Here is a 27633-nt window from a genome sequence, read left to right as displayed (position 1 = left end):
TTTATGTCAATGTTTCTTTCCAGCCATTGACACACCTGGCAGAGCTAAAATAGACTGGACAATGAGACATGGATTTAGTGAGGGAAAAATGCAGCCTTTTGTCTTTGATTTGCTTTGAAAGGAAGCTATAAGCAACAAAACATATTTGCTTTATTTTTCAGCATTGTTTTTATGAAGTTACATACATTCTGAAGACTGCTTCCAGGGGTAAGACAGGTATGCAGGAAAGTGGTTAAAAGAGAAATATGAAATACCATGCATAACAGAGAGCTGTGCACAATTCAGACAGCTCCACAGCAGTTGCCTGAAAGTCCCTGTCCCTGTGCTATTTTTAATCATATTATAGTTCCTGACCTAAGCAGGGATAGCAAAACATGAAGGTTTAAAACTTGTCTCTCTACTGATGCTACTGTGTTGCTCAGTGATGGACATTCTATGTGCCTCTTCTGCCTTTGCAATGGACATATTCCTGATAAATGGTTAATCTGCTGCTTCTTTTCCAAAAGGATACATAAAGGCAGGGAAGCCCAGATGAAACTCTTCCTTCTGGATTGCTCAGTGAGAGCTTCAGAACCTGAGGTTCAAAATCCTGCCAAGATGGCTCAACTACTTTCTACTAGTGCTCCAGTGAACCATGGCTCTATGCTGGGCTCTTGAGCTTGTTCTTCACCAGAGACCAAAGTCCTCGACCAGTGAATCAGGTACAGCAGCCATCATTGGAAACAGGTAGAAAGGAGTATTGTTCCTTGGGCGAGCTGTTCAAAGGTCCCCCTCCTCAGTGCCTAGTAAGAAGAAACAGAAGACCTATCGTATCTCAGTACAGTACCAGCTCATGCATCTCAGACAAAAGACAGTTCATGGCACTTTGGCACTGGCTGGGCACCAAGTAGTCACGTTACCACCTGACGCTGGTTTGAGCTTCCCCTGGTACTGACTCCTCAGTACTGATGTCAGCACCAGCCCACTTTGTATTGATAACATGGTGGCCAAGGTTAGTGTCCATGGTGCAGATGTTTCCAGCACCAACTTTCTCAGTGCCCAAGACATTCTTGATACCAAATGATCTCTGTGACTGCACAGTAACAGTCAACCTTACTGTCTTCATCTGCTTTCTAAGTGCTGCTGCCTTGGGACCAATGATTAATACTATCACGTACCCATAATCCCGCCCGTTAAGATTGTGACAGGATTTTGAAAGTTCCCTAGGACACCTGACAGGGTACACCTTGCTTACACCTTTTTAATACTTATGCAACTTGAAAAATGGCAGCACTAACCAGAGAGAGAGCCTGGTAGTACAGGTAATGGCTGTCTTGGCATTTCTTTGCCATATCAGAATAGACATTACTGTAGCTGGAGACCTATCACCAGTTATTGCTAAGGCTGCCTATGGGTTTCCATTCACTCATAGCTTTCTGAAACTTTCACCTTTCAGGATGAAATTTTCCCAGATTGGTCTTTGCCTGAATACTTTTTGTTTTGAAAGTTTGAGCAAAGATGTAGGATTATTCAGCTTATATTTATGTACTATACATGATACAATTCAATAGGTAGGCATGTGGACATACTTCAGTGAATGTAATGAAGTCCAAGTAAAGCAGCTTACTTCTCAATACAAAAAACTCTGTCATCTAGTTCTTCCCTCAGAAATAGATATACTTTGGCCTAGAGCTAATTGAATAATGAAAGTTATTCATAGATAATTATTGTATGAGAAATTGCCAAAGTTTGCAATAAATTTTATTCACAATGGATTATTTGACCAGCTCTGCTGTCTACTGCTGTGAATAATTTTTTCCAAGCAGTCATATATGAAACACACATCTCAATGCTATTAAATTAAATTAAGCATTTCTGCAATATTGTTCATGATTCACTGTAGCGAAAGAAATACTTTATTCTCTGAAGCAGCTTTTTATGGTGGTATAAAATATTTTGAACACCTTTAAAACTATCAAAGGGTTGCCTTGGGATTTGTCTGCCATTAAATCCTCTCTTTTCTGCATCTCCATTTTCAGTGCTTGTGTTTTAGGTCATCCAAGTGACAGTAGTTAATATCTTGCTTTATCTATAAGTCATTTAGCTTGTATATTATTCCCTGATTGAATATCTTTTGGAATCAGGGTTTTTGTTTTATCTTAGACATATATGTAGTACATCTTTATTATTTACTAATATGTTCTATTTATTTAATAATATGTCCTTTCAGTCTGGAGGATCCCAAAGTACTCTAGAAATTGGGGAAGATATTTCAGTCTGTATAGTATAGTGTGGGCTTTTCAAAAGCACCTAAGTGACTTAAGAGTGTAAGTCCCATTGAAAGTGAATGAAACTGAATCTGATGTAGATATTGGGTGATTTTAAGGACTAGATTAAGATAAACATGCTGATACCAAGTAGCTTCTTGCTCTGCAAAAGACTTTGTTAAATCAATGGTACTACTCATGGAGTAAGGTCCTCTAAAATCTGCGTAAAGGGTATTAGAATCTTACCCTCAATTGGAAGTTTCCCAGGGCAGTAGGACCAAAATATGTACTCTTGTGAAAGGCGTCTTCAGCTCTTCAATAACACATAGAATCAGAATCTTGGTTTTAATGAAATCTGAAAGAAGGCATGACCACTCTTCAGGGCAGCCTACAACTGTAAGCCACTGTGTTTCCTGTCTGCCTTCGCAAGACTGAGCTTTGCTGGAGATTAGACTGTGTGTCAGCTCCCTGCCACATCAGTCTGTCTGCTTCGCCAGCAAACTTCTCAAGACTCTGTCAGTCTTTACTTTGCTTTGCAGGTACCAGTCAGTGAACACTCATTCCCGAGTTCCCCAGAGACGTTTCTCTGTAGTGTCTAGTTCCTCTTACTGGTACTCACGGAATTTATTATGTTTTCTGCCTTTAATGCAACAGTACACATGCCAGTCCATTGGTTTAACTGAAGAATCACATTTATTTCAATATAACAGCACTCATGGTTTATAGCAAAACTAAAAATAAGTTTATTAACAAAGAACAGAAATGTAAGTGATATTAAGTGGAGATAACATAAACAGAAAGTAGCTACAAACAAAATAAAATACACTTTCCGGTGTCTAAGACTTAACTTTAGCAAGTTACAATCTTTGCCTAACCAGATTTCTCACTTCTATCAAGCCACTAGTATCTCCAGTCTTTTGGCAAGAGGATCCAACATTCATGAAATCAGAGGGTGCTGTCCCCTTTGTTCCCTAAGTGGCTGAGAGTTAGAATGGTTTTTTGTCCCCTTTATATTTTCCAAAGTCCATTCTCTTTGTCTCAAGAGGCAAAAAGACTTCCTGGTGGTGCGGTCTGTCCCCCAATGTGCTCACTAAATTGTTTCCTCCACCACTTGTTAGCTTGATTACTTTGTTTACCTAATATATAAATGTTCTTTCATTGTCCTCTGTCTGTAAACAAGCCAGTTCAACAGGGAAAGACACATTCTTTGGTCTAGGGCAGGCTTGATTTAGGCACTGCCTCCAAAACAAAACACATCTTAAGAGCAGAACACACACATGACTCTTTATGCACACAATGATATTCCTGACCAGTGCATCACCAGTTTACATTCAATACCTTACAAGAAAACTTTTGGATTCATATTATGACAACAGTGTGTTGTCAGGCCTGATATGAGTTACAGTATAGTGGGCCCTCTGCCACTAAGCACTGAGGGGCTCTCAGGGTCACACTACTCCTCTTACAATGCTGCAGGAGAGTCAAAAACTGGCTGAACTGTAAGCAGAGGGTCAAAAAAGTCTTCCCTGGACAGGACATCTGCCACTAGATTTTCTTTCCCTTTAACATGCACAATTTCCAAGTGGTATTTCTGCATCATGCTCCACGGCAGCTGTTTGGAAGCAGTGCCTTTGGTTGTGCATAACCAAACCAATGGAGAATGGTCAGTTAGAACCCTGAATTTTCTGAGATAAGACCTTGGCTGCTTGATTGCCCATACAGTAGCATAACACCCTATGACAGAGTTATTCTGCTTAGTGAGTGTCAGTTTCTAGCTCAAGAAAGCAATGGGGGGCATTAAAACTGCACCTGAACTGTTGTTTGATGCATCTGTGCACAATTCGAAAGTTTTGTGAAAATTTGGACTTTGTTGACAAGCTTTTCTTTACCTTATCAAAACCATCTTGACAAGCCTTTGTCCACACCACTCTGCTTGGCTTTGTCTTCTTGCACAAGTCTGTGATAGCAGATGCAATGTCACTTCACAAATCAGCAAAGAGTCCTGTGGCACCTTATAGACTAACAGACATTTTGGAACATGAGCTTTCATGGGTGAATACCCACTTCGTTGGATGCATGTCATGCATGTATTCACCCACGAAAGCTCATGCTCCAAAACGTCTGTTAGTCTATAAGGTGCCACTGGACTCTTTGCTGCTTTTACAGATCCAGACTAACACGGCTACCCCTCTGATACTTCACAAATCGGCAGTAATAGTTAAGCAAGCCTATGAAAGATTGGACTTGCTTTTTAGTCTGGTGTACCGGCCAGTTAACAGTAGCTTCTACTTTCAAGGGATGAGGAGAGATTAGGCTGCCCCCACCCAATGGAACCTTCGCTGCTCCTATTTTACATTTAGATGCCTCTGCAGTAAGACCTTCATCTCTGGATTTTGACAATACAACCCCCAAGTGTCTCTCACGATTTGACCATGAGTTGCTGAATATTGCTATATCGTAGATAGAGCTCATGCAAAGTCTTGTAATCCTTTTAACACCTGGTTGACAAGCCTCTGAAAAGTGGCTGCTGCATTAATTAATCCAAAAAGTAACATTTGGACTCAAAGTCCCATATCAGTAATAATTACAGATTTTTTTCTGCGCATCATTGTCTAAAGGAATCGGCCATTGACCATCCACCAGGTCAATTGAGCTCACATATTTAGCTTTGTCCAAAGTCGCAGCATATTATTAATTCTGGGCACAGAATAAGCATCTGGAACTGTAACAGCATTGTGTTTTATATAATCAACACAAAACCTGACACTCATATCTTTCTTAGGAACCAACGCAACAGGTGAGGCTCAGTAGCTGTCAAACTCTGTGATTGTTCCCACTCCCTGCATAGTTTGCATTTCTTTATGCATTTGCTCTTGCACTTGTCAGTGGTTAGGTATGCCCTGCTAGGTGTAGGCTGGGGGCCACAGCATTGATTCTATGAAACATTTTATGAGTTGTCTCTGGCATGTTAGAAAATACCTGCTTTGGACTTTGCAACACAGCCAGAAGTTCTGCCCTCTCAGTCTGTATTAGCTCTTTACATAACTCAGTGCTCTCAAGTGATGAATTATAATGGCATTCAGCTATCAAATCAATGAGTTGTAATGTCTTATACTCACCTTCAGCTCAACAAATCATATTCACAAAAGCTTCTCTGTTGTGATAGGCTTTAAGCCTATTTACATGTACTGTCAGTGGGGCAACTTTGCTGTGGGGTCCTTTTACACCATACTCTCTTTCCATAACCTCATAAGGTGTATCCCATGAGTGTTGCATTTTGTGCCATTTTACAGGGAATAGCACTGATACTAAATTCCTGAGCTCAAAAGAGTGTTCACAAACATGAACAAATATGAACCTTTGTACATATTCAGTCACTGGTTCCCCTTCTGATGCAGTGTTTGCATCCCAGGAGTCCCTGATAAGATCCAGGGGTCCCTTCATCTTTCTCCTTACAGGAGATCATATGGCGCAAACCCTATGGACTCTTGGGGAACTTCCCTATCAGCAAACAACAGCTAAAGTAAGATTTCATCGCAGTCACTTGCCCTTTTGTTTGCATACATTCCCAGCATAGATTTCACTGTCCCATTGAATCTTTCCATGAAACCATTTATCTCTGGCTGATATGGGCCAGCCTTCAGCTATTTTACACCACACATTCTCCATAATTCACTGAATTGCTAACACAGGAAATTTGTCCCACGATCTGACAAACCTACTTGGCTGAATATAGTAAAAAGGCTTTTGCCACTGTTAGTTGCTCTAATATAGGGGCTGCTTCTGGATATCTAGTGGCATAATCCACTACCACCAAAATATATTTCTCTGCCCTTTCTGTTGGCCAGAGCATAAGGTCCACAATATCCATTGCCACCCTAAAAAATACTTCCTTAATTATAAATGGTGGTTTCAGGGGAGCTTTGTGAGACCCTATAGGCCTCTTCCACTTCTGAAGTAAATCACAAGACCTGCGGTAGTCTCTCACCTCATTCTGAATACTGGACACAGTACTCCAGATGAGGCCTCACCAATGCAGAATAGGGGAATGATCACGTCCATCGATCTGCTGGCAATGCCCTTACTTATACAGCCCAAAATGCTCTTAGCCTTCTTGGCAACAAGGAAACACTGTTGACTTATATCCAGCTTCTCATCCACTGTAACCCCTAGGTCCTTTTCTGCAGAGCTGCTGCCTAGCCATTCGGTCCCTAGTTTGTAGCAGTGCATGGGATTCTTCCATCCTAAGTGCAGGACTCTGCACTTGTCCTTGTTCAACCTCATCAGGTTTCTTTTGGTCCAATCCTCTAATTTGTCTAGGTCCTCCTTTATCCTATCTCTACCCTCCATTGTATCTACCACTCCTCCTAGCTTAGTGCCATCTACAAACTTGCTGAGGGTGTGGTCCATGCCATCCTCCAGATCATTAATGAAGATAGTGAACAAAACCAGCCTGAGGACCGACCCTTGGGGCACTCCGCTTGATACTGGCTGCCAATTAGACATGGAGCCATTGATCACTACCTGTTGAGCCCGATGATTTAACCAGATTTCTATCCACCTTTTTCATTCATCCAGCCCATACTTCTTTAACTTGCTGGCAAGAATACTGTGGGAGACCATATCAAAAGCTTTGCTAAAGTCTATCTTCTTCCACTGTAATATTTCCTAAATCAATATCAATCCACGTATTTCTAGTAGTTTGCTTGCTCTTGCTCTATTTAAAAAACAGACTGAAAAGGTTCTGCCCATCTTTTCATTTGTTTTTCTTCTGTACTAAGGGTCTTTCTATTTGCATCTTTAATAAAGGACCTCTAAGTTAAAATTTCCTATTAGCTGTTTGATTGCCTTATATAAGGTTGTAAGATCACATCTTTGGCTAGTATCTTCAGCCTCTCAGCATTTTATTAATATGTTCCCTTTTATCTCTTCTAGCATTCATTTTAACCTCTTAATGTAGCGCTCTGTATTCTTCTTGCCACTTGCTTGTCTCTTCATGTCTTAGCATTAATGAGATTTTGCTTTACAATTCTCTTTTCCACAGTTGCCCAACTAGCATTGCTAATCCATTATTCCCTCTTAGATTTCATTAGTATGACTGTCTTCTCACTTTCTAGTTAGCACTCTGATGTTTTCCTACAGAGTGTTAATGTCTTGGTGTTCTTCAGCTGTCGCAATCAGACCACTGAACCTCTTCACCAATTCAAGTTGAAAAGCAGTTTTTGTGTCTTGATCTTTTAATTGTGTGCTGTTGATGCACAGTCTATTTTTAACCTTATTCATCCTCTTTAATTTGATCTTCAATTTCGCGATAGAAAGGCCACGTTTACTCCCATGTATATATGTACCTCTGCCAATGGCTTTAAATCTTTTTTGAAATACAGAAGTGATCTAGCTAGTACTTTGTAGTATCATCTGGGGAGTTCCATGTCACTTGATAGATTTCTCTAAGAGGGAATATTGTTCCACCTAGCACTAGATTGTTCACATTGCAAATTTCTACTAATTGTTCACCATTCTGATTCACGTCCAACCCCTTGCAGTCCATAACTTTATCCAACCCATAGTTGTTACTTCCAGCCTTTGTGTTTAACTTCCCGACTGTCACTATGATATCATGTTTTAGGACCTTGGTTAGCACAGCTTGTAACAACTCATAAAAAGCATCTTTCCCCCCATCTGCCTTTCATTGGGTAGTGCACAGAGTAGTACAAGTGTTAGACTGAAGTATCTAATCTGAACGAGAGCTCTAATAATTCTTTCATTGACTGATTCCCAGTCAGTGTCTGCTGTGTGTCATTTGACATTAGAAATGCTATGCCAGCTTCATGTGTCTCATCCACATCCCCAAAATAGATGGTCTTATTTGTTTCTCCAAAGTGTGGTTTGTTCGAACCTGTCCATCAACACTCACTGTCTACACAAGGACATCAAGATGGCCCATTTTTTAATTTGAGAGATTTTAGTGGTTTCATACATTGTTCTCACATTCCAAAATTCCAATTTTTTTTACTGATCTGGCCTTGAGCAAGGGACTTTTTGGGACATGGACTTTTTGATGGGTTTGACCAACGCGCATCATATTCTTCACATGAAGTTGATCTCTTGTTCAAGCCTGCTGCACAGCAATATGACCTCTGGTCTTCATTTCTAGTGTCAGTTTGTTTTACATGATGGGGTTACCAGCCCTGTGCACAACCATAGGTCCATGGCTCCTCACTCATTATTTGGATCTGTTCATATGTGGACATTTCCCCATCCACCACTCAGGAGATATACTTGATAGACACTCATTACTTCCAATTAATTGGACACAACATAATAAGTTGCCCAGGTATGACCATGCTGCTTGATTTATACACACTATTAAATAGAACTGGTTGGAAAATTTTGACAAAGTTCATTTTAATACAAAAAAAAAGCTGGAAAGTTTTGAATTTTCAGGTTCACCAACACTACTTTATTTCACGCAAGACCTTATTTTATTCTACAGTATTAGATTTCTACACATTAGCAAATTTCTGAGCTATGGAAGTATCTGTAGTACACAAGGATAAATTCACAATATAGTGTCAGCCATGCAGAAAAACATATAAATAACCCAAATATCTCCTATATAAAATGATACCCTGTAGTATAATTAGATCATTAATAGCTATGCATTGGATATATTTATTGGAAGAAGGAACAACAACAGGTTTTATTTCTCATAAAGTGCCTTAATACAAACATACAGTGTAATGAGTGGATTTCAGTAAATGAAAGAAATTCACTCACATGCCTGCGAATCTTGGCCACCTTGATATGTCTCATCACTTTGTTTCAAATCTCTTGCAATTGATCATAACCATCAAATGTTTGTTTTACAAGAAAAAATCAAGGTAGAATTATGTTTCTAATTTTCTCCTGACAATTTCTTTGTATTTTATTTTCTAACTTAACATTATGTCTAGGCTAGGCTGCACAGGGTCAAGGCAAGTAAACCTCTTCCCGCCCCCAGCCCCATCTGATGCCATCCCTCCTCCCCCAATGCACTGCCTCTCTGGACCTGGGGTCTGACCATGTAAGAGTAAGCAAGCTCCATGCACCCGCTATTCTCTCCCTCATCTCCCCTGATCGGTGGGTGAGTGAGGTAGAATTTGGGCTCCACTAGTATGGCTGTGGAGGTATGATCTACTACTGCTAGCCAGCGGCACACTACTACTTCCTGGGAGTAAGAAACAGAACCAGGAGACAATTCCCTCCCTGCACTGCCCTTGCGGTTAGTTCAGCTACGCACGGCCCTCTGCACAGGAAAGATTGTAAGTGCCAATGTAGCCTTGCAAAGTTAAAATATCAAGGAGAAAGGCTATTTCCCTGCAAATACTTTCAAGCATGTGTCTTTTTGTCCTCCTTTATTTTGTTTTTTTGTTTTAATAGACATTGGTTCAAGGAAAGCCATTCACTGTAAAATTAATATTTTGTGTCTGCCTTGGTGAGAGATTTGGATGAGAGATTTGGACTGTCATAGCACTGAATAGAAAGGCCTATTTCCTCCCATGAGATCTCTGAGGAGGGTTTAAAGCAATAGAAGAGCTGATGTCTTAGAGCCTGGACCACAGCCAGGGTTAAACATGGTTCCAACAAAACCCTTTATATATGGCACTTTGAATCAACACCACATGCATAAACCTATTACTAGACAAGGTGGTTGCTAGTCTGTAAAACCCAGGCCTGGCTGGCATGCAGGAGGAGGATCTGTAATTGCTTATCTAACCGTACTGGTGTGCAGTGATTTGCTGACTGGTGAGATATCTCCACACACATTTCCATGATAGGAACATATATTGCAAAATATGGTACAGTACAAGCTTCTCACGGTAGTTCCACCACTGCACTTCAGTTCTTGCAACCTCTGCTATTCCAACACTTAGCCTCTCTTGGACAGAGGTTGTCAATTGAGCACAACTGAAGGGGTGTGTTTTGAGATAGACAAGATGTTTGGTTGAGGCCAAACCATAGGCGCCGACTCCGTGGGTGCTTCGGGGCTGGAGCACCATGGGGAAAAAATTAGTGGGGGAAAAAGTGGCTGCCAAACAGATTTCACTTTTGAATTGAATATATACCATTAAGTAACTCTGACTCCCAAATTAGCCACTTAGTTTCAGTACAATACAAACCACGACCAGCAAAATGGTTGAGCATTGTAGCCAATCCACTGCACAACATATCCATCATTCAGAGCAATTTGGGGTTGATGGTCCTCAAGAGAAGATTGTTTGCATAATTTATGGTTAACCTGGCTCAAAGAAAAGTAGATACCATGACCAAATAACTCAAAAATGAATAAATTCATATATACTTGAAAGTATGCTATACAGGGCCAGCTCCAGGCACCAGCTGAGCAAGCTGGTGCTTGGGGCGGCATATTCTATGGGGCGGCATTCCGCCCAAACCCAGGGCAGCACGGCCGGTTTTTTGTTTATTTGTTTTTGGTTTGCAGCTCCGGCCGCCCTGTAGGGGGCGGCAGTGTGGAGGAGGGGAGCGCCCTGCAGCAAACTGGGCAGGGCAGCCCCTGTTCTTCCCTCTGCGCCAACTGGAGCGGAGCGAAGCCCTCCCGGCAGGCGGCACAGTGGTCGGGACCGTGGGACAAGCGTCCCGCTGAAGCCCTTGCCGCCCCCCTGCTCTCTCTCTTCCCCGCTCCCTCCCCTTCCTCCCTGCTAGACTGGGTGCGCACTCTGCTGCACGTCTGCAGCACAGGGAGTCCCCCTGCACCCTGGCTCCGGCTGCCCAGCAGGGTTTTTTTTGTTGTATTTTTCCCCCCTGATTTGCCGCTCCGGCCATGCCCCAGGTTTTTTGTTTTGTTTTCTTTCCCTGCTTTGCCACTCCGGCTGTGCTGCAGGTTCCCCCTTACCCCTGCTTTGCTGTTCCAGCCGTGCCACAGGTTTTTCTTTTGTTTTGTTTTTTTCCCCCTCCTGCTTTGCCGCTCCGGCCATGCCCTAGGTTTTTTTGTTTTGTTTTGTTTTCTTTCCCTGCTTTGGCGCTCCGGCTGCGCTGCAGATCCCTCCCCCCGGCTCCGGCCACGCCGCAGGTTTTTTTGTTTTGTTTTCTTTGCCGCTCCGGCCGCGCCACAGGTTTTTTTGTTTTGGTTTGGTTTTTTCCCCTCCTGCTTTGCCGCTCCGCCCCCCCTCCCCCCGTTTTTTTCTTGCTTGAGGCGGCAAAAAAGCCAGAGCCAGCCCTGATGCTATAAATATATCTTCCAGACAAGAACATGTACCTGTGGAGCCAAGAATTTTAATAAGAAAGTTTCATCCTTTTAAAAATAGTCAAATCCAGTCCAGTACTAGCAAGGAGAATTGGATTACTTGAACTTTGATGCTGAGCATCTTCTGAAGGTCAAAATTTATTTCTGTCACAACATCTTTGAAAATTAACTATCTTATTTAGATAGACTTGTTTCATTTCCCTCCTTTGTACTATGAATTTATTTAAAAACTAATTAGTCATATTATGTAAGAAGTTATTTATTAAGCTGAAGGAATCAGAATGTATTAAACTTTGACATACATTTTATTATGTATTTTATAGTCAGGCATTTACCTTTCCTGTATGTTCTGTTTGGAGTTTCATGAGCTGCAAGGAATGCAGCATTTTAAAGAAATTGGAAAAGGAAAACAAAACATAAAAAATCCTCAAACCTTTCCCCCCATAACACCTAATACAGAGGATTGGAGTTGCTATTTTAAATTTTTACGTTTCAGCTTATTCAGTTTGGGAGCCAAAACAAAATATCTGGGGGAAAAATTGGTTCAGTTCAAGCCCATGCACGCTCCCTATTCTGCGTTTCTTTAATTTAGTTTCGTGTTATTTGGGGGTATTTTTCACCCTTTTGTTTTTTTAAAAGAAATATTTAGCTGAATTTCAAAATAAAGCACCATTTTGAAATGATGCATCTCAAAAAGGCCAAGACAAAACTGTTTTGACTTGTTCAATTTTTTCTTCAATTTTTTCTTTTTGGCTGAAATTATTGACTGAATTCAACTTGAACTTGCAAATAGTATCAGTGCTCCCCCCCCCAATGCATTTTTGACAACTTTATTATTTGTGGAGATTTTTTTCATCTGACTGTATCAGACATTGTTTATAATACATTTGTTACCATAAGTCACTGTGAAACTTTCAGGTACACTTGAATACTTTTCCTCATTTACCTCAAAGCTCCCAAATGTTCACCCTCAAATCCAGAGCTTTGTGGGAACATGGGTGTGATGACTTCCCAAGACGGAGGCTGGCCAACAATACCAGCCTCAGAAGGTTTGGTGAGGCCAGCCTTCCCAGTCACTGAACTGGTTAACTGGAAAATGGTGATGTAGGAAGGGGTGAGGTGACACAGCAGGGATCAGGTAATTCAAAAACCATGGTGGCTCCTTGACCCTTGGGCTGCATTGACATCAAAGTATGTGGTCTATAACTGATCCAGTTCTGCTCTCTTGCACCAGACTCCCACAGAGGTCTAATGCACAGCAGAGAGAGCTGAAGAAACTCAGGGTTCACATGGGCTCCCAGCCCTATATGGGGCAGAAACTCCAAAGAAAAGAGGAGAAAGTTTGCATAAACAGAAGGAGCCAGCCATCTGAGAGAGCTGTGTGTATAGAAAAAGAAGCAAAAATAATATCATCCATAGAACTAAAATAAGTTCACAAGTGAGTGCAAATAATTGAATAATGAACAAGTTGAAGGAAGTCTGCTCACAGGTATTCTGCAAGCAAAGAGAAGGCTAAATTCCCTGGATAAATTATTCACTTTGGATTACTCAGCCTTAGCTCATCTACACATTGAACAGGAGTGAGAAGATGGAAATTTACATGTGGCAGAACTCAGAAAGAATGAGCAATTACCTATCTTAGCTCTTCAGATTCTCTCTGAAAGATACAACTGGAGATACAGGAAAGCAACCCTAGCTCCCCATGACAGGTCCTACAGATGGATCAATAGCACCTCATGATTAACTATTAAGACTACTCAAATATCTGATTAAATCATTATGGGTAATTGACCACAACCAAGCCAACCAACCACTAAAGTGAAATCTCCACACACCTTCACCTGAAGCATCTGGCACTGGCCACTATCAAAGACCTCCCTTGGTTTTCACACCTCAACTGCTAGAACAGGGCCTCATCCTCCATGATTGATCTAACCTCGTTATCTGTAGCTTGCTTCTTGCTTGCATATATATACCTACCCCTGGAAATTTCCACTACTTGCATCCGAAGAAGTGGGTATTCACCCACGAAAGCTCATGCTGCAAAACGTCTGTTATTCTATAATGTGCCACAGGATTCTTTGCTGCTTTTACAGAACCAGACTAACACGGCTACCCCTCTGATACTTGACACCATGCAAGGCACTGCATTTAGCCGTATGGAGTGGAAATCCATCAACCTCATGAAGAAACTTGCACAAATACAGACGGATATCATCTTCCTTTCCAAATGTAAACGGATGGACATCATACCTAATGGACTAAAGGTAAAAAATCCACTGCTATCTACATACTACACAGACCACAGTGAGAGATTATGCCATACTCTATCAAAGAAACTGAGGAACCACCTGATCAGCATCCTATACAGCAAACAGGAAAACATCAAAAAAGAGCTCTCCAACCTGGAGACTCTCATCAATAACCAAACTTCCATACAAACGGACTTCACTAAAATAAGACAGGAGATCTACATTACTCACTTCACCTCTCTACAAAGGAAAAAGGACTGTAAGCTGTCTAAACTCCCACCTGTCACATGGGGCCGCAACCGTGGTACCCCTAACCCACCCAGCAATATCGTCAATCTATCCAACCACACACTCAGCCCAGAAGAACAGTCTGTCCTATCTCGGGGACTCTCTTTCTGTCCTGCCACCCCCACCAACATGATACAGTTCTGCGGAGATCTAGAAGCCTACTATCGCCGTCTCCGACTCAAAGAATACTTCCAGGACAACACTGAACAGCGCACTGATACACAGTTACCCTCCCACCAACAGCACAAGAAGAAGAACTCCACATGGACTCCTCCTGAGGGTCGAAATGACAATCTGGACCTATACATTGAATGCTTCCACCGACGTGCACAGGCAGAAATTGTGGAAAAACAACATTGCTTGCCTCACAACCTAAGTCATGCAGAACGCAATGCCATCCACAGCCTCAGAAACCATCCTGACATTATAATCAAAGAGGCTGATAAAGGAGGTGCTGTTGTCATCATGAACAGGTCTGACTACCAAAAGGAGGCCGCCAGACAACTCTCCAATACCAACTTTTACAGGCTACTTCCCTCAGATCCCACCGAGGAATACAATAAGAAACTGCACCATCTACTCAGGACACTCCCTACACTAACACCGGAACAAATCAACATACCCTTAGAGTCCCGACCAGGGTTATTCTATCTACTACCCAAGATCCACAAACCCGGAAATCCTGGACGCCCCATCATCTCGGGCATTGGCACTCTCACTGAAGGACTGTCTGGATATGTAGACTCTCTACTCAGACCCTATGTTACCAGCACTTCCAGCTATCTCTGTGACACCACTGATTTCCTTAGGAAACTACAATGCATTGGTGACCTTCCAGAAAACACCATCCTAGCCACCATGGATGTAGAGGCTCTCTACACAAACAGCCCACACACTGATGGAATACAAGCTGTCAGGAACAGTATCCCTGATGATGCCACAGCACAACTGATTGCTGAGCTCTGTGCCTTTATCCTCACACACAACTATTTCAAATTTAATGACAATATATATCTCCAGATCAGTGGCACCGCTATGGGCACCCGCATGGCCCCCCAATATGCCAATATTTTTATAGCCGACCTGGAACAACGCTTCCTCAGCTCCCGTCCACTCATGCCCCTTCTCTACCTACGCTACATTGATGACATCTTCATCATCTGGACCCATGGGAAGGAGACTCTGGAAAAATTCCACCACAATTTCAACAGCTTCCATCCCTCCATCAACCTCAGCCTGGACCTATCTACATGGGAGGTCCACTTCCTAGACACCACGGTGCAAATAAGTGATGGTCACATTAACACCACCCTATACCGAAAACCTACTGACCGCTATGCCTACCTTCATGCCTCCAGCTTTCATCCCGGACACACCACAAGATCCATTGTCTACAGCTAAGCACTGAGGTACAAGGTATCTGCTCTAACGCCGCAGACAGAGACCAACACCTAGAAAATCTCCACCAAGCATTCTCAAGACTACAGTACCCAGACGAGGAAATAAGGAAACAGATCAGTAGAGCCAGACATGTACCCAGAAGCCTCCTACTGCAAGACAAACCCAAGAAAGAAACCAACAGGACTCCACTGGCCATCACATACAGTCCCCAGCTAAAACCCCTCCAACGCATCATCAGGGATCTACAGCCCATCCTGGACAATGATCCTTCACTTTCACAGGCCTTGGGTGGCAGGCCAGTCCTCGCCCACAGACAACCTGCCAACCTGAAGCATATTCTCACCAGCAACTGCACACCGCACCATAGTAACTCTAGCTCAGGAACCAATCCATGCAACAAACCTCGATGCCAACTCTGCCCACATATCTACACCAGCAACACCATCACAGGACCTAACCAGATCAGCCACACCGTCACCGGTTCATTCACCTGCACGTCCACCAATGTAATATATGCCATCATATGCCAGCAATGCCCCTCTGCTATGTACATCGGCCAAACTGGACAGTCTCTAAGGAAAAGGATAAATGGACACAAATCAGACATTAGGAATGGCAATATACAAAAACCTGTAGGAGAACACTTCAACCTCCCTGGCCACACAATAGCAGATCTTAAGGTGGCCATCCTGCAGCAAAAAAACTTTAGAACCAGACTTCAAAGAGAAACTGCTGAGCTCCAGTTCATCTGCAAATTTGACACCATCAGCTCAGGATTAAACAAAGACTGTGAATGGCTTGCCAATTACAGAACCAGTTTCTCCTCCCTTGGTTTTCACACCTCAACTGCTAGAACAGGGCCTCATCCTCCATGATTGATCTAACCTCGTTATCTGTAGCTTGCTTCTTGCTTGCTTATATATACCTGCCCCTGGAAATTTCCACTACTTGCATCCGGAGAAGTGGGTATTCACCCACGAAAGCTCATGCTGCAAAATGTCTGTTAGTCTATAAGGTGCCACAGGATTCTTTGCTGCTATCACTTATTATATGCTGCATTCAGTGGATAAGAGAAGAAAACAGGCTACAGCGGTTACAAAAGTGCCATGAGAACACCTGTTCTCACTTTCAGGTGACATTGTAAATAAGAAGCAGTATCTCCCGTAAATGTAAATAAACTTTTTTGTCTTAGCAATTGGTTGAACAAGAAATAGGACTGAGTGGACTTGTAGGCTCTAAAGTTTTGCATTGTTTTCTGAGTGCAGTTATGTAACAAAAAAAATTCTACATTTTTACACTTTCATCGTAAAGAGATTGCACTACAGTACTTGTATGAGGTGAATTGAAAACTATTATTTCTTTTATCATTTTTACAGTGCAAATATTTGTAATAAAAATAATAATATAAAGTGAGCACTGTACACTTTGTATTCTGTGTTGTAATAGAAATCAATATATTTGAAAAAGTAGAAAAACATCCAAAATATTTAATACATTTCAATTGGTATTCTATTGTTTAACAGTGTGATTAATCGTGATTAATTTTTTAATTGCAGTTAATTTTTTTTTAGTTAATTGCATGAGTTAACTGTGATTAATTGACAGCCCTAATTTTGGCATGAAAGTGACAAAGTTCTCACAAAATATTTTTTCAAAATTATTTCCTTTTTTGACCAGCTCTAATTAATGCCATGCTCTCTAAATGCTTTCTGAGCTCTTAAATGTCAGCACAATTTTGCCTATATTCAGCATCACCCAAGCCATAATCTTGACTAGGCACAGGGAAAGCAAAGACAATACCAAGAGAGTTAGATTAAAAGGGAGATGTGTAGAACTGCACGTCGTCTGTACATGGATAGCAATGCAGGCAGCCCAAACTGCCTCACTATCTCCTCCATCACTCTCATACATATATTGAATAGATGCCCGTGATGAACCTATGACAGAGTAAATCAGGGCATCCGCCACAGAATATAGGTTTGATGTGCTAATCTAATAAATAGTGCTATTCAGCCAGTACAATGACCCAGGGAAAAGCAACAATATCTTACAGGTGAAAAAATTTGGAATTTTTCCATGGTAGATGCAAAGGAAGACATCGTGTCTTATCTGCAGTGGACACGTCCTCAACTGTATCAAAGCCATCAGTGTTGCACTTGAAGGGCAAAAGCAAAATGAATGTGCTGTGGAAGTGAGAGGGTTGTCACCTGAATATATCCAGGACATCTGCAGAGTATGAATGAGCAAGGATCCAACCTTTACAATATTGGCAGAACCTTGAAGGAACTAGGTTCCACCAAGAGCACAGTGGCCATGAGATGCCCCAAAGAAGAATGCAAAGACAACTACAGGCCAGTTCTGGAGGGCAATACCAGGTGTTACACTGCCATTGGAGGACTCTGAAGTTTTAAAGTACTAGATTGCGTATTGGGACAGGGAGAATGGTATGTACGAAATATCCAGTGGGCCAGCAAACCATACAGCAATAATTATGAGCACCCACATGACTGGTGAAATATATGTCTTATGGGATGGATGGGTTCATTATGGTGAGTCAAATGCCTTTTCTTAAACCTCATTGTACATGTGATGATTAGGATGGAACAAAAATTTACAAACCAAATGGAGCAGAACCACCAGTAAATAAATGATTATCTTTGGCAGATCAGGTGAAGTGGAATCAATAAAATGCAAGGAGGAAAGGACTTAGCTTAATGCTTATGAATTTTTCCAATTATGTTATGGGTTATTGAGCAACAGGGAACAATTCACCTTTGTGGTCATGCATTCCCTTTCCTTCAGTGACAGGGCGTGCCATGGATAGATGAGAAAAGGTTTCCATAGCAGCCTGTTGTGTGGGGGGCTCTCCTAAATAAAGTTTAACTGAAACATGGAGGAAAATTAGACCTCACGATGTAAAGTTGTTTAATAGTTGTACAGAATATATAAGACATGCAGCATTCAATTAGAAATGCCAAAAGTGACTTTTTTTTGTGGCTTTCACAGCCTCTGTACTTTGCCCACTTAGATAGCTGGCTGCCAAATCCAGAAATTGATTGACAAAGCCCCAACATCCTGTTGATTAGTGTGACAGAATACACTCCTGTATTCACACCCTACACACCATCATAATAGTCTTTGTACAAAGTATGCCTTGGAAGACATCATTTGAAAACTCATAATTCACTGGCCAGTATTATCCTGAGAAAATGTGCAGCAATATCATGGGGCAAGCGTGCCCCATCCCTTCTTGGACCTGGGCAGGGTAATTACTTCCCTGAAGTTGTGTCCTCAGACTACCCCTTGTCTTGGGGTTATACCAATCTCTTAGAGCTGGAAGGGACCTTGAAAGGTCATCAAGTCCAGCCCCCTGCCTTCACTAGGCAGGACTGATTTTTGCCCCAGATCCTTAAGTGGCCTCCTCAAGGATTGAGCTCACAACCCTGGGTTTAGCAGGCCAATGCTCAAACCACTGAGCTATCCCTCCCCACAATAGCTGTGTGGACTATCGGTAAAAGTCAGTATGGCCGCTCTCTCTCTCAAGGTTGTGTGGCCCAATGGCCAGAGTCAGGGTGACGGCCCCTTCCCACAGGGCTGTGGGACCTAATGCCATGGTAAGTGCGGCCCATCACAGGCAACAAGTTATAAGATTTCCCTGTATGGTGTTATTAACACAAATTCCAAATCCCACAGCCTTGCCCAAACATAAGTGGACAAACAAGTCTGTCTTAAAGAAAGGAATGTGTGCACTACTTAATTTCTATTTAAGCAGTAAACAGAGTTATCATGCTGGGAGGGAAACAAAGAAAGCCCAAACAGATGAGAAAAAACCAGCAGGGAACATCTTTCCACATAGACTCTGTCTCCTAGTGCCCAGCTCCAGGAACCCATCTCTCCCCTGCTGCCCATCCCATTCACTGCATCTACAGAGACAAAGGAAGTATTTGTTGGACTCTGGGGGAGGGGCCCTGACCTGAGAGTTTGGTTAGTAGTCTGCTGGAGCAAGTGCTGAGAAACTTTGCTTGAGTCTCATATAGTTTGTTAAATTAGGCATTAATAAATGTCTTACCTTTATTTGTAACTATTTCTGACTTTCATGCCTCGTTATATCTACTCACTTAAAATCTCTCTTTTGGGTAATAAACTTGTTTACTGCATTAGCTAATCCAGTGTGTTTAAATTATATTTGAGATTATAGATTGGCCTATTATTCCCTTAAAGGGATAACAGACAAAATATTTCTACTGTCTAGAGAGGGCTGGGCAGTACAGGGCCTACATTTCTGGAGGAAATCTGGGACCAGAGGTATGTTGGAGTCATCCATATAACCAAGGCTGATGAGAGCCAGCGAGTGTGACCCAAGTGGGTCTGGCAGGCTTCAGTTACACACAGACAGACACTCAAGGTGGAAAGCTGTTTGTGAGCAGTCTAGGTAGGAGCTACTTCAACGTGGCATTATAAAGCACCAAGGTTGCAGAAAAGGAGTGACACAGCTCATCATTGGTCTGGACTGTATCCTGGTATGTCACAGTTAGTTACTGCTTCTGCTCTGATCTGAGGATACAGCATCAATACATGTTCAGGCCCCCCAGGCAAGTCTGAACTAATTCATGGAACAAGCAGGAAACAATTTGCCAAGTATAGCAGCCAGAAAATAGGGGTGAGTTTGGTTTGTTACTTCATAATAGCCACTGTGATGATTTGGGCCGGAGAAGGGTGTGTTGTCTGTACCACTTCTGAATTGTGGATGATTTTATGAAATTGCATATGAAGTTAATGTGTGATGGAAAGCCTCTATGTATGTGGGTCCACCATGAGTTAGCAGCATTGTAGAGTGAGGTGGGTGAGGTACTATCTTTTATTGGACCAAATTCTGTTTGTGACAGACACAAGCTTTCCGGCTTACACAGAGCTCGTCTTCAGGTCTGGGAAACATACTCAGAGAGTCACAGCCAAATACAAGGTGGATCAGCTTGTAGGAGTTAACACATATTTCAAAGGACCATTCTAAGTGAAGGGTTGTGTCATGTCTCTGCCAGGCCACAGACACTGCTGAGTGATAAGCACTATTCAAAGTAAAACACCTTGGGACAATGAATTTGTTCTAGTTGTGGGAAGATACTTTCTCCTCTTGCCTGAAGGGAGGCAGATTTGGAAGTAATGGAGAACAGAAGAAGTAGGTGACCTAAGCAGGCAACTGTAAAAGGACTGGGGACAGAGGGGAAAGCTGGGGAGAGAGACTGTTAGGCTGAGAAAATGGGTATTAGTAATTTTCTTTTAATTGGGAGTCCTACAGTGCAAAGATACGAGACCCTGGTATGTATTTTGAAATAGCCTGCTGCAGATATCACTGTTGCAGTAATTGAGTCTAGGTGTGACTAAAGAATAGGCCATCTAATGGCAATAATAGGTGCCAAAGTCTGATTTTATTCTTAGGTGATAAAAGAATAATTTAGCACATGCTATAGGTATTTTTTTTATATCAGTAGGTAACATTAGATCAGCCCTTCAGAAGTTCTATTAGCAAATTCCCATTTTTGTTCACTGTTAGAGGATTCTCAGAGCTTAGATTCCTGTTGTTGCTAACTTGTTTTCACACCTGCTTTGTCTCAATCTGCTTTTTCCAGTTTGCTATGAATTTCTTTAGGAAAGTGCTCAGTTACTGAATCAGACTGTAGGAGTCACATAGCTAAAGCCTCATGCTACATTTTGAAAATTTATACCCTGGAATAAGGGTTTGTCCTTGTGCATTCCTACCTGGTCGTGTGGTCCATTATTATGGTTGCCATGTCAAAAGGGTTAAAGCCAAAACTTTCACAAGTCTCCGCTAATTTTATTATCTCCATTTTTGATGAGTATCTTGAGACACCTACAATCTTATGTTCAGAGGTGTTAAGCACCCTCAGCTTTCTTTGATTTCAGCTGGACTTGTGGCTGCTTAGCACCTCTGCAAACCAGGCCCTGAATGTCTAAATAGAAGATCAGACTGAAACATTGCAAGGTAGTGGACACTTGATAATTTGTGCCTAATTATGTAGATAAAATTACCACAGATTTTATGCATCAAATCTAACAGGTATATGAGTAAATTATGCTTCTAAGGGCTTGCTCTGCAAGGAACAAGAAAGGTGCACTTGTGCCAAGAGGCATTTTGCACCCAGCATTAGGGCTGATATCAATGTCAACATGCATTTCTTCTAGAGCACCATCCTGGACCCATTGACTTCAGTGGGCCAAGATTTGGTTCTTACAGAAAACTTTAACACTTTCATTGTTAATGATTATGGATACTTATGGATAATTAATTATTATAGATATGGATTATGGTAAAATTAAGCAAAATTCACAGAACAGTCATGGTAAAATGCACAAAATCAGGATATGGTCATGGTGGGGATGAAGCCAAAATCCAAGCCCCACTGCCTGAGGCTGAAACCTGAGCCCCGCCACCTGGGGCCAAAGCCCGAGGCAAAGAAATTGAAGACATCTGTTAAAGCAGTGTTGGGCAACCTGCGGCCCATGGGCCACAGGCAGCCCATCAGGGTAGTCTGATTGCGGGCCAGGAAACATTTTGCTGGCGTTGACTGTCCACAGGCATGGCCCCCTGCAGCTCCCAGTGGCTGCGGTTTGCTGTTCCCAGCCAATAGGAGCTGCAGGAAGCAGTGGCCAGCATCTTCCTGTGGCCTGCCGCTTCCCGCAGCTCCAATTGGCCGGGAATGGTGAACCATGGCCACTAGGAGCTGCGGGGGGCCATGCCTGAGGATGGTCAACATCAGCAAAATGTCTCTTGGCCTGCACCGCTGTGTTAAAGTCACGGAATCCATAACCTTCATGATCAATAAATCATATACTTATTAATAATATCTTCTTACTTCAAACAAATTCACTAAGATTCTGATATATCCTACACCTGTATGTATGTATATATGCACTCATATATTCAACTATGGCTTACTTCCTTCTGTGTACATCCTATAGTATATATTAGTCCTCCGGCTCTGCTTTCTGTACCATTCATTCCCTCAAAGGTGATATGCTGCAAGGGGATATAATTGTATACCCTACATTGTTGTCATAAACTTCCTATCACATAGTGTTAAAATGTTGTGATGGCATGAGCTATACTTGGATACTTCCCTAGCTTAGAGGGGTATTGTAAAGATATATTTTTAATGTTTATGAGAAGGTCAGAAATTAGAGGCATGTTCTGAACGAGGCAGGGATCCTCTGATTACGTAATCGAAGACTGTCATAGTGCATATGCACCAGGGGACAAATCAAGGTTGTACAAGTAACCTTAATTCTGGCATTTCCTAACTTTTGAGGGTTTGTGAGATAGAGTGCACTCACCTCTTATGAGCACCTCCTCTCGGCTGGGTGTGGTGATGCAATTTTCTCTTCCACCTGGTGCCTCCTGTAGGTTGTTGACCTCATCTGGCGGGTCTTCAGAAGCTCAGTCCCCAGCTAAGAAACACAGTCAACAATGGATGAACCCCTTCCAGGGTAACAAAGGTCCAACGGGGCCTATCATTGTGCCCTTGGGCTCAGTTCCCAGCCTCTCCTGTGCTAGATTTAAGTCCATGCCTGCCTTGTTAAAGAGTACTGCCCCAGAGCTTTCTCCCTTGAGACTTTGTCTTCACCTGTTCTCACTGCCCCAGCTCTCCAGCCAGGTCACCCCTTAAGTTCAGTCCCTTTCCAGAGTAGCATAGTTCAACAAATGGTTGGCCCTCTCCAGGGTCTTCTGTCCCATCTCTGGGATTGTTTTAACTCCATCCCCTTTCTCAGGCTTTTATAAAGAGTCTTATCTTCTTGTTGGGGCTTAGGCCACTTCCCCAGTGGCCAGTGTGGGGACCGAGGCCCACCCATTACTCCGGGTCCCAACCCGACTCTGTAAACAGCTGCCATGTACTGCTTCTCTTAATAGTTGCTTCTGCTATTCCCTGGGCTGCTTCCTATGTAGTCCCATCTCCCTCACCTGTTACCAGTCCCTGGGTTCTCTCCATCTGCTCCCAAGCCTCTTGACCTGGAGAGTTTCTCTGCCCTATCCCTGTTTTAGCAGGATCTCTCCCAGATCTTCTTGCCCAGAGAGTTTCCCAATATTCCAGCCCTTCCACACTCTGCTGGGTCCCAGCCAGAAACTGACCTGCTCAACCCCTGTGTTGTCCAGGGTTTTCAGAACCCACAGCAGTGGTAACTTAACAATTTCACTTCAGGCGGTCTCAGGAATAAATCAATGGGAACACAGGAATTCCATCTGATAAAAAATGCATGCAAGTAAGCATGCTCTATCTAAAACTGCAGTTTATTAGATTTAAGCACACACAGACATAAGCAATAGGGTTAGAACATCCCACATATTGACCTAAAATCTGGAATGGTATTGAGTAATTAACAGTGGGTATGCAATGGCCAGTTGCTCACCATCTGGGGAGAAAAGGTGTCAGAAAAATATCCCTCAAGATGGCTTCAGAGGACTGCTCCAAAATAAACTGTATTAGCTAGTCTCTTATAACTAACGTCTATAAAACACATAGGTCATAATGAATCATCACTACTAAATCATCACTTTTCCTAACTTTCAATTAACTACTTATCAACAAACATTCTTAACACTCTTAATTATAATACTTCTATGTCCAAAGCACCCAAATTCAAGTTTCTTGTCCACCAAGGTTTTCAGTCTCAATTGTTCACATTTCTTTCCCCTCTCCCATTCTGATTAGTTTTGACTTTGCCTCTAAAATCCTGTTTTCATATTAACCCTGTACTATGCGGTATTCTATTTTATTAATTCATGGTGGCTGAATGCACACAATATGGTTACAATTAGCTTGATCACCCCTCAAATCCAGGGCTACACCTGCAGTTCCTTTTAATTGAGCCTACCCCAGCAGCTCTGATTGCTTCCCTGAAGCTTTTCTAGGCAGACCTGGAGGAGCCACCCACACCGATCCTTTTCTGGGTCAGGTGTGATAGGACCACAAAGCCCCCAGCATGCAGCCTCAGAGGTCCTGGTATGCTTGTCAGAATTTTACTTTGAAACATTAACATTTTTGGATGTAGGTGCACTGTTATACTGCACAACACTTAGGGTCATATCTTGCAGCCCTTACTCACATGAGAAGCCATACTGGAGCCAATGCAACTGCTCCGTTTAGTAAGAGCAGTGGGATCAGACTTTAAATATTTCTCAAAGCTAAATAATTTTGAAACACCCATATTGCTTAGTTCACACTAAAGACATTCTCCAAGAATTCATTAAAAAACAAAATAAAGACTGTTGCGGTTAAAGCTTGGCAATATAGTATCTAAAAGATATATTATAAAAATAATCTTAACATTGTATAACAAGAGGCTACAATAATTCCCTCCATTACGGTAATTAGTACAACGTCCTCTGTTATGCAGAAGGTCAGATGAAATTATCATAGCGTGATCTTCTGGCCTTAGACTCTCTGAACCTGTAAATTGTTGTATTTTTTTAAATATAAAATAAAACAATTTAATCTGGGCTCCAGGATAACAACTTGTTTTCCAAGTTTTTGCCCCCATATGAGTTGGCTTACAACACATATATACATATATATATATATATATGTACACACACACACACACACACTTATACCAGTGGTGACTAGAATATATTTTAATACTGATAGAGTGGTGGTTGTATTTTTTGTATGCATCATGTTGCAAAAAACAAAAAATGACATTGGTATTTCTTCACTGAGGCTACCTGCAATATACTAGTTGATTCTTATTAAATTATAGCTATATGATTTACAAGCACTATGTCCTATTCTTTTCAGTACTAAACAAATATTTACTTTACTGGTCTTAGCTTTCCTGAAAATCAAGCCTCAGTGGGATACATTTATAAATAATATATGTTCTATGTTTGCTCTTGGATGCCTTTGTGACTTTTTAAAATTTTATCTGCCTATCTGCAGAGATCATTAAAATTTGATTTTGGTTGGCAAGGTTGCTATTGTATATTATCACTCTCAGTTTGGGGGATTAAATTATTTTGCTATTGTAAACCACATTTGGTCAAAACCTGGCAACAATTTGTTAGCCTGAAACCCAGATGAAACTGTTTTATTCCAATGAGAAGTTTTGCTTTAAAAAAAAATATTGGTGGTGCAAAAAGGAGACTACTTGTGTGTGTGTGTGTGTGGGGGGGAATTTATACCCAACAAAATGGCAGAATATGCGACGTGGACATATGTCCATTACAGAGTAACTCTTTCCTGGTCTAAATCACTAGCTTTACATCAGCTGAAGTCAAATGGGAGTTTTGCTCAGTATCAACTAACACTTACTTTCCCTCTATGTGCCTCAGGTTCTCCATCTATAAACAAAGGATAATAATATTCTTCTTTCTTAAGTGCTTTGAGATCTACCGATGAAAGCACTATATAAAAGCTAAGTATTCATTATTATTATTATTCAGAAGGTGCTAGTATTAACCCAAATTCAGCTCGGGTGCAACTCAACTGAAATCAATGAAGGTTCACCCTCAAGATCTGAATTTGGCTCTGGTAAAAAAGGTGAAAGACTCTATACCCTGGTACCAGCAGTTTGAGAAATACATTTTCTTAATAGGAAATTTTACTGTATTTCTGTGATATGAAAAAGTCATACTTAACAGATGAGACATACCACCAACCAAATGGGGATGAAGATAAAAAAAAAAAGGTTTAGTTTGTCCTCTATGAACAAAACATCTTTGAAAAGTACTTTCTGAGAAAGTAGCTGGAAATCTTACATCTATTCAAGCTCTTTGTTCCACTTAGAAGCCAGGAGAAGTATTCTCCTTTAGTTCATTCACTGTGTTTTTTCACAGCAGTGCTGCACTTAAATTCTATATTTTCTAGAGCAGTCAGCATTGTGATTTGCCTACATGGCTGCCCACATATAATTACATGGATAGTGATTTTTAACATTTCTTCTTGCTATTATTGATTGTCCTTCTCATCAGGTTACATTGTGACATCTCTGAAACCAACTTTGAGCAAATTGTTCAGAATGAGCACCATTTTAACTGGTAGCAATGCTGCATTATTGTTTTTCTACCTTGTCAGTCTAGCACAAAAAAGTCCTGAGAATGCACAATTCACTTACAAACGATCTTCAAGTAAATGGAGAGGTATCCAAATCTAAAAGCCCAGTCAACCTTGAAATCGCCACAATTGATTTTATGTAGCTTTCTGTCAAAAACTGCTTTTGTGTTCCCAAGACATGATCTGATACAGTTGCTCTCTGGAGCCTTGTCTTTTAAATAACAGTGCTTGATTAAATAGATATGTAAAACAGCATTGCATAAAATGATTGATATTACAATACTTAAAATCAATGTAATCTGGCATTAGAAGTGAACCAAAGAACAGAGACTTCAATGATGATTTCCTACAAATGCAACTGATGCTGCCATACACAGGACCAAGAAGACAGTCATGTTTGGGTATACATTTGTCTTGTTTGTCTGATATCCCAGGCTATAGGATTTTAATCTCTTGTATGTTAAGAGAATACTGATGAAGAACAGAATGGAAGATCTTATTGTAACATGTCATACTGTCACATATGCATATTATAACTGTTGGTGAAAAAATTCCACACTTCCTTTCAGACACATACTGTTATCTATGTTTTATGTAGTCTAACTATTACAGAAGTCAGAGTTTTTACTGACTGAGTCCATTCCCTGAATGGGGGGAGCATAACTCTTAGAATTTGGTTTTCAAAGTGAGTATCTGTCTTCATGAGTTAAAAATTCTCTTTCTGTAAATAGTTCCCAAATATTTATTTCCTTAAAACTCACTCTTTGGTGCCAGTTTAACTCATTTGTGAGAGGAAAAGTGAACACAGATGAGGTGCAAGCACAATCAGGTTGTTTTCAAGTCATAAGTATGTTTACAGAGAAATGTTTATAGTATTACCCCCAGTTCTCCCAGTCAATGACAGAGAACACATTAGGCCTTTGGAGGAAAGAGTACAATAATTCATGCTTCTACATGACAACGGAGCACATTCTTTGCTGATCTAAATTGATACCACTCCATTGACTTCAAGGGAGTTTCATTCATTTACACAACCAGAAATTTTGGCCCTGGAATTTTAACTAGTAAATAACTTTAACCGAGATATATAGGTTTGGCAGAATTTGATATTTAAAAAAAATTTTTTTGATGTATAATAT

General features: G+C 41.4%; 1 long non-coding RNA gene across 2 annotated transcripts; it reads right to left on the bottom strand.

The window, feature by feature from the left end:
• Window positions 1-23951, bottom strand: LOC120399603. 2 transcript variants are annotated; one of them, XR_005595248.1, is made up of 4 exons: window positions 23853-23951; window positions 23575-23685; window positions 22782-22895; window positions 1-782 (listed from the first exon to the last, which is right to left on the bottom strand). It is a non-coding gene; the product is annotated as an uncharacterized LOC120399603 (long non-coding RNA). The 2 variants fall into 2 exon arrangements; XR_005595249.1 differs by lacking the exons at window positions 23575-23685; window positions 23853-23951 and adding an exon at window positions 23407-23530.
• Window positions 23952-27633: the final 3682 nt, after the last annotated feature.

Source organism: Mauremys reevesii, linkage group 2 (assembly GCF_016161935.1).
Source record: "Mauremys reevesii isolate NIE-2019 linkage group 2, ASM1616193v1, whole genome shotgun sequence".
Taxonomy (NCBI): domain Eukaryota; kingdom Metazoa; phylum Chordata; order Testudines; family Geoemydidae; genus Mauremys; species Mauremys reevesii.
The sequence above is the reverse complement of the archived record's forward strand: the minus strand, read 5'-3'. Positions and strand labels throughout refer to the sequence as shown.